Source organism: Puntigrus tetrazona, chromosome 16, assembly GCF_018831695.1.
Source record: "Puntigrus tetrazona isolate hp1 chromosome 16, ASM1883169v1, whole genome shotgun sequence".
NCBI lineage: Eukaryota > Metazoa > Chordata > Actinopteri > Cypriniformes > Cyprinidae > Puntigrus > Puntigrus tetrazona.
In genome coordinates this window covers 7,059,969-7,068,418 of record NC_056714.1, presented here as the reverse complement: position 1 = coordinate 7,068,418, position 8,450 = coordinate 7,059,969, and positions in this window count along the sequence as shown.

Here is an 8,450-nt window from a genome sequence, read left to right as displayed (position 1 = left end):
GAGATGATCGTGGATTTGATTTCACAGACCCTCTGTGCCTTTGATAAACAGTTAAGTGTTTCATCTTTATACATTAGTTCATGAGAAGTAATCATAAGATTCGTGAGGAAAGATGGCATGCTTGATTTAGATCGTCTGACCTCTGTGAACGTCCTAAAGAACAGAGATCTCACACTCGCCCGCTCAGTGCTTCAACAACATGCTTTTTCTGGATAATAAACCAAATATCTATATCATATGACTTTTCTGTTGAAGACAATCAGCTTTATCTCCCTGTAAAGTATATCTTGTCCTTGACAGGACTTAAATCTATGTAGATGTATGTGTCTAACACTGAGAAATACTCTTTTAACTAACACCGTGCTTAGACTTCTATTGAATTTGTGTGATATTGGTTTTGATTTCTCTTTTATTCTAGCCTACATCTGATCGCATGATATTGTTAAAAAGCACTCTGTGACTCTTTATCTGTGAAAAGCTCTATATAAATACATCCTAATGACTTTATACGAGACATAAAGGCTGGATGACAATCATCAAAAACACATATACAAATAAAATCTAAAGAATAAATAAATGTATGCCTGAAGGTTCAATCCAAAGCATCAAAAGCAGCAGAACAACGATCCTGAGAGTGTCCTCCGTGTGTTGGTGTGGTGCTCTTGTCCCAGGCTCCTGCCCAGGCTCTGCCTCCCTCTGCTGGCCGGACACTTCCTCTCAGAGGATCAGACAGCAGAGGGAGACACACACTCCTGAAGAAAACTGAACTGAAAATAAATGATGCCACAGCCTGTTTGACAGCGGCGAGAATAAGAGGAAAGACTGAACACCAAGGAAAGGATTCTAATAAGGAGTATTTAAAGAAGCTCTCGTTAAAGCTGATTTGATTTGATTTCTTGGAGAACCTGAGAACCATGAGCACCTGGATGATTGGTTTCTTAACAGATCTTATGAAACACTGCTATAGCTAAACATACTGAATTATTCTTTTTTAAAACTATCTCATGAAATGATTTTATTTGCAACATTTGGAACTGAAGTAGAAGTTATTAGATACTGTTATTGCTGTCAGTCGATAAATCATGTAAGAATATGTTTTCGTTACACAATGTGTGTGCTGTGTATACTTACTATACAGATATTAATACATCACGTGCATGCAGATATTTCAGAAAAATATGTTAAGTTTCTATATTAAATATATGTGTTCATAATATAAATACAGACATGTAAATATTCTCAAAATGATATACTGTATGCACGTGCATTTACATATTCATAATTAATATACACAGAGCACACACGTTTATGACTTTTATTTTGTATGCCATTAATCACGAATAATCCTCGGACAGCACTAGAAACTATAAGCAATAAAAATAAAAAATGACAAAACTTAAAATAAAACTAATATGAATAATAAAAAGATATCTCAAAGACACTGAAAATATAGAAATGCGACGACTGGACCTTTTGCAGCAATCATATTTTTATTGTATTTTCACGCATGTTCCTAAAGAGAGAAAAATCACACAGGTCTGTAACAATGGCACGAGGACGACCTGAACTGAGCAGGAATAATCATCAAATATATAATAATAAACGGGAGAACCTTTAACATTCTCCGTGGTTCATGTAACCACTCGTCACTGAGCAATCGATCAATCAATCAATCAATCAATCATTCTTATTTCTATAGCACTTTTAACAACACAGGTTGCATGAAAGCACTGAACAGTAGAAAGCAGAAGAATACACTGACAGGGATGTATAATGACGAGAGTGAACAGTTTGTTATTAAATGCAGAGACGTCTCTGTAATCGATTATATATAGACAGCTGATGACTTGAGGATCCGTGGAGATGATCTGGAGGTGCATGCGACGGATCCCTGCAGAACGTTTCCTTGACTCGTGTAAAGGCGAGGCGGGTCGGACAGCCCTGCTGAAGTGGAAAGCAGCCCTGTATTGAGTTCTAATATCCCGCCGCGGCCCTCGGGTCCTGACTTTTGCATTCGGTAAGCATCCGAGAGGCGTCGCCCGTCCAGAGAAAACCTCCCGCCCTCGCTCTCCCGACGCCGCAGGAATTAAAACGGAAGAAATGCAATTTAAAGACATGAAGTAAACAATCACCTAACACTTGTTTGGAGCGCGGACACAATTTCCCGGGCCTTGTCCAATTCCGCGGTAGCCCGGGGCGCGTGTGTTTCTCTACACGTGGTTCTACACCACTGATTAGAATGGTAATGCAGGAGCAGAATCAATCCCTGTGACATTTCACACAATCAAACATTGTGTTTTATACACCGCAGCGCTCCAGAAGAGGCTCTGTGCAAATGCAGCACAATTACCTGAGACCGCAGACCATTACTAGCAAACCCACCACGGATTCACATTAAACTCCACATTTAGGTGCGTTTTACGTTTTCGCAGCTCTCTTGATAAGTTCACTTTGTGTTCTGATTCTCTGGTAACCAGAAAAGTAACCGGTTCTATGTATCTGTATGTAACAGTATGATATAAGTCATAAGCTAAAAATATGAATCTCTCAGCTTTAATCGATCATGATGATGAACCAGTGTTCGGTTTGAAATCCCAAGAATCAGTGTTTGCTGAACTTAATCAACCACTATTTGTTGAAGCCGCCATTGAATTATGATCACAATAATCTTAGCTCCTTTAATATGAATGCTACTACTACTAATCACTGTAATGTACCAACTGTATAGTTTACGTTGAGAGTATATATTTAGTATATGATTGACTTACGTGAATATCTTACTATTATTTACTCTATATTTACATAAAACATACACGATCAAAAACCACACACTCTGGGTTACGATAATTATTGCATCAAAGAGTTTTTTTGGGTGTGTTTATCAGTACTCTACAGTGAGGCCAGGCCTGATGTGTGCGTGTGATGTTTTCATGAGAACTTCTCCTGTAGGAGACAAACCAACAGCTGATAGCACACAGCGGTGCGTTTTAGTGCATTATTTGTTCATTAGCGTATTGGCTTATTACGCCACCGATCCAATAAGTCTCCCCCACGATGAAGAAGAAGGCAGAAATAAGCCGAGAGAGAGAAGCTGTGTCTGTCAGAGCTGTGTTTCTGCTTCAGCTGCATTATAGCGAAGCCCGGGGCCAGAGCGGAGCGCCGCTGACAGACGGACTGATGTTGTGTTACCAGCCGCAGCCGCCTGTCAATCACACACTGCCCTGCTCACAACATATCCAAACACTAATATCAACATGCATTAGCTGCGAGAACCGCAGCCTCCGGGGCGCGTGTTCCTCGCTTTCCTGCACGACTTTCACACAGAAAGTGTGTTAACAAATAACGTTCCTTTAACAAACAAAGTTGAGCTGTGAGAAGTACAAAGCAAACGCAAAATTCAATCGAGTGTCGAGATGATGTGTGTCACTGATGGTAAAATTCTCTCTCTCTCACACACACACACACACACACACACACACACACACACACACACACACACACACACATATACTGTATATATATATATATATGTTTGTGTGTTAAATGTCATGTTATTTTTTTATATCATGTTTATGTTTTTAATCATATCATGGCACAATTGTTTGAATTGATAGATTTTTTTTTTATTTTAAGGCTCAGTTGTTTATTTTATTCTCTTTTTTTGACCCATGCAATCTCAAATTGTAATACAGGCCGAATTCTGGAAATGTTGGAAATGAGGGCCAAGACTCATTTAAAATGGGACAAGTGCTGAAGTCCAGATCTATCATATACAGAACATTTGGAGCGTCATTATATGAAAAAAAAATTGTGAAAGACAATAAAAATAAAATATCCAGCAGCTGGAGACCTATGTAAGGCTCGACTGGGGCCGAATTTAAACACCAGAAAATCATAACCTTTATTCCCAGACTATTTAGAAATTTGAAATAAGTTCATTTAGTGGATAAACGTGTAAGTCTAGAGTCTAATAATTTAAATAACTTAAAAAGTTAGGGTTTTGTTGGTTGTTTTTTTGAATTCAGATTTCACAGAAAAAGCTAAAAGTAACATTCAAAGGTTAAGAAAGAAAAGTGAACAGTCAGTCAGTGATAAATAAACTAACAACAGGCATTATGACAAATACATATAACAGAACAGCATAAAACAAAGAACAGGGATTGGAAACTCGTTCATGGGTTTAATACATGCTACACATACAGATTAATATTTGCTTTTTCGATGGAATAAACATAGCTTTTCACCCCGCTAATGTTTAGAGGTCGACAGAGGCGATCCGTATGTAATATATAGTCTTCATGAGCTGCGGTGAGGATGAAGATGAGGATGAGGCTGTTAAACATGGATCTTCAGGCGTTCGTCACCGACAGCTGCTCTCCGTTTCAGACAGGATCCTGGAAAAACCTGCGGCAGCTTTGAAACCCGGCCTGCGCCACTGCGATATGAGCGAGGAAACCGAAGCCTTGATGTTACAGAGGCGAGGCTGTTGTTGGACAAGAGAGATCTTTGTGGAGAACACAAGTGTTTGGCTGTGTGGTGACATTCCCGTCTGTCAGCCCCGTCCCGGCTGCGAAACACCTGTGCTCCGTAATGTTAAACGCTCAGAGCGCGTCTGACAGATGAAAGGCCAGAGGGTCGCTCTCCGGGCTCACAGGTGTCATGGAGAAACATCTCGTCTGTGTCTCTCAGGTTCACGCTGATGTGCTTGTCTGCCTTTCTTCTGATGCTGTGAAACTGGAGACGCTGCAAAAGCTCGAGCGAGATACCACATCTTTCTTTATGTCCAGAACATAGACATTTGACAAAAAAAGGAATTCTGGTTAAAATAGTCCAGAATCCACAACAACTCTTCCTCCAGTGCGTCTCCTGTTGTCTTCCGCATCCAAACCCAGTCACTTTTGCGGCTTTTGTCTTCTCCAGATGTTAACTGATGGAGCGCTGTGGATTATTGTGATGCTTTTAGTGGCTGTTTGATGCAATGCAGCATTTCTCCAAATCTGAAGAAGAAACCAACTCGTCTACATCTCGGACGACCCGTTCCTTTAACACTTTGGCTGTGTTTACGTAACTGGCCTCAGATTTGAGGTTGTTGGCTCACTGCGAGGTATTGACAGATCCGAGTGTTAGCTGACAGTGAGCACGGATCTCCAGCTCCGTCCGAAGCTGATAAGAGTCCGGGCGATTGACCCAAGCATCATTTGTTATTTTAAGGTTATCTGGAGTTGTAGTCCTTGACGAAGCTCTTGAGCGCGTCTCCTCTCGCCTCCGGCATTTCCGAGGAGCGCTTGACTCGAAATGGTCCGAATAGCACTTGTTTGCTTGTTTTCTTATCTGCAGATGGTTCATAGCGTTTACTAGCTTTCAGAAACGACTCTTGAAATAAAACAATTATCTCGCCGGCCGCTATCATCCTAGCACGCCATCGGGCTAATTGTTTCTGCCGGGGCGATTTGATCTAAACGTCGCACACCGATTTACCAGAGCTCAAATGCGCAACTACTGTACAAGAGCAATTAACAACACTGCGATCAGTCAGCGCCGGCAGCTTTGCCATAATTAAACCCTGGCATCAAAGGCGAGCGGCTGCGTTTGTCAGCAGACAGACCGATGTCAAACATGACAGAAGAAAGTCTGAACAACCGCAAATGCTTGCTCGACAAGCCGGATCAAAAAGACGGTGGAAGCAGGGCCTTTGATTGGCCGAGTGGCTCTCGCCGCCCTATTTGTTCCTTCTTGTGTTTCCAGGAAGCGTAGGAAGGTGCCCTTTCGCATCAGTTTGTCCGTCATCGTGGCGACAAATGCGCGGAGCTGGAGCGGGGCAGCAGTGTACGATCTCACACAAAGAATGCCTGCGAGAGGCATATGCTGTTTGGTCTAATGCGGAAAGCATCTGTGGTGATGAGTGCCGTATCAAAGTGATGAAATTCCTCCTGCGTTTCCTCCGGCGGGCTCAAGTGTCTCAAACAGAGCCCGCTTTTATATGGCTCTCCAGGGCCGGCGTGCACTTTTTGGTTTTTGTCTCCTAGCCACTGAGAGCAGTGTGTTTGGGTAAAGATCAGTGACCCGAGAGAGCTTTCAAACGCTGGCCGAACCCCAAACATACTTGTAATTGGTAAGACAATGAGAGCGGAATGGTAAACACACAAGGGTCATTCATATATCAGCGTTTTAGCGTCACAACGGCTGTGGCTGCGGCACAACAACATGTGGCTAAAATCAGCCGTTTTGAGGTGTATGTTATATGTTTCTGAAGACGTTAGCAGCTGTACTGTTACATAGCCGTCACACTTTAAAAGACAGGTTTAGTTTGTCTTTGAACTCCAGAATGTTTCTAAGTGTTTGAGGAGATGTGCCGCAGTGCTGCCAGATGGAGGAGCTCTAGTGATGTTTTACCATCATGTGGCCAAGCGAGAGAGGGACCGAGACACAGATGGAGATGCTAAAAAAACAATATCTCATGCAGGCATCGCATGTCAAGCCTTTTCTTCTCACCTGGAGTTTGGCTTGTGAGGACAGAGGAAATACAAAACCAGCGAATCCCCATCTTATCGTCGTACCAGAGAACAAATACATTAAATCTTTGCTGCCGTTGTTGCTGAAAGAACTCTTTTCTGCTCAGTACAGTACTAAGAGTAATATCATAAAATAATCTAAAATAGTTTACTATGTTAGTGTTTCTAAATTTTAACAGCTGCTACAGGTCTCAAAAAAGTTGATGAATGGGCAACAGAGGGCTGAAAAAGCTAGAACGTTCGAAAATATTCAGCTGGGAGAACATATAGCAACTAATTATGTTAATTGACAGGATTAGCTATAAAAGGGATGTCTTAGAGAGGCAGAATATGTCAGAAATAAAGGTGGAGAGAGGCTCTCCAATCTGTGAAAGGGTGTGCAAATACTTTAAAAACTAGATTCCTCCACATCAAAATGATACGGCTTTGAAAATGTAATCATCTACGGTACATTACGTCAACAATTCACGGCATGGGCAGCTCCATGAATACCGAATGGTATATACAGGTTTTAGAGCAACATATGCTCCCCTCCGGATGACGTCTATTTCAGAGAAGGACAACTCTACCACAGACTACAGATATTACTACAGCAGGACTTCACAGTAGAAGAGGTGAGCTGATCAGGCCAGTGCGTTTCTAAATATGTTACTAGACTGTAATCCCATCAGTAGTTGTGTAGCTTCTGTTCTTTTCCCATTCAATTAAATGTAATTTTACGCCACTGAAAATAGATGGAATAACATGGCTTAAAAACTACAGAGAATACAAAAAAACCCTTCTTTACCTGCCACACAGTTTCTGAAAGCTGACTCTCAAGCAGCAGAAGCACAAACAAAACCTGCAAAACCATACAATATTTCTCAGATGAATTTCATAAAACACAACACACACATATCTATACACACACACACACACATCTAAAAGGAATTAATATTATGACAAATGTGTTTGCAAATGTTTTCCCTTGAGATGTGATGTTTTGAATACAGTGCTTTATTTTGCAAAAGATGCATTTTGTGTGTGTGGCTCTTGGATTTGTGGGTAAAGCTTTAAAAAAAAAGAGTTTTGAAAATGTAAGCAGTTAAAAAACAGTACATTTAATAGTATTTAATAGACTTTTTTTTTTTAAATCAAACTTGAACTCATCATTAGTGTGTGTGTGTGTATTAGCAAAGTCTTCATCTGTCAGGGTTGTGTGTTTGTGTGCATGTGTGTGTTCTTCTTTATGCTATACTGTAAGCACCAAATGTCCCCACTAGTATAGTACAACCTGACATTTTGGACATTGTGGAGCTGGCCTGTGGTTCTCGCCAGGGAAAAAAATGTAAAAGTAAATGATATTTATCTGAAAATGCAAACATCATTTCTATAAGGGGTAGATTTAGGGTTAGGGGATAGAAAATGTTGTTTGGTCAGTATAAAAGTAATAGAAGTCTATGGGAAGTCCCCACAATTCACAGAAATAAACGTGTGTGTGTGTGTGTGTGTGTGTGTGTGTCAGAACAGCTTGTATCTGGCTTTCTTCTCCAGTCTAAGGCTGTGTCACGAGGGATTGGCTGTTGTGCACTTCTCACAGATTACACTGACTCAGAGACAATGCCATACAAGCTCATTGCCGCCGTTTGTTTGCCAGAGCGGACGCAGGAATAATTGCATACTGGCTGAGGTTCGTCCATCTCTCTGCTCCCGGTTATCTCAGGCGCAGGAGACCTGCGTTCCCAAGGCCACAAATGCTAATCATCAATCTCACTTGCATGCAACGTCTCTGTTTAACAGCTGATAGAGCCTCCGCGGTCACATCCCTTATCACGACCTGAATGTGTTTCCCCAGTAGTTTCAGGAACGAAGCCCTCATGGTTTTCAGCATCCGTGTGCCAGCGCGGGACAGCCGGCTCAGGGTTCGCCTGCTAGCATGAAGCACTTCAGCATAACTCC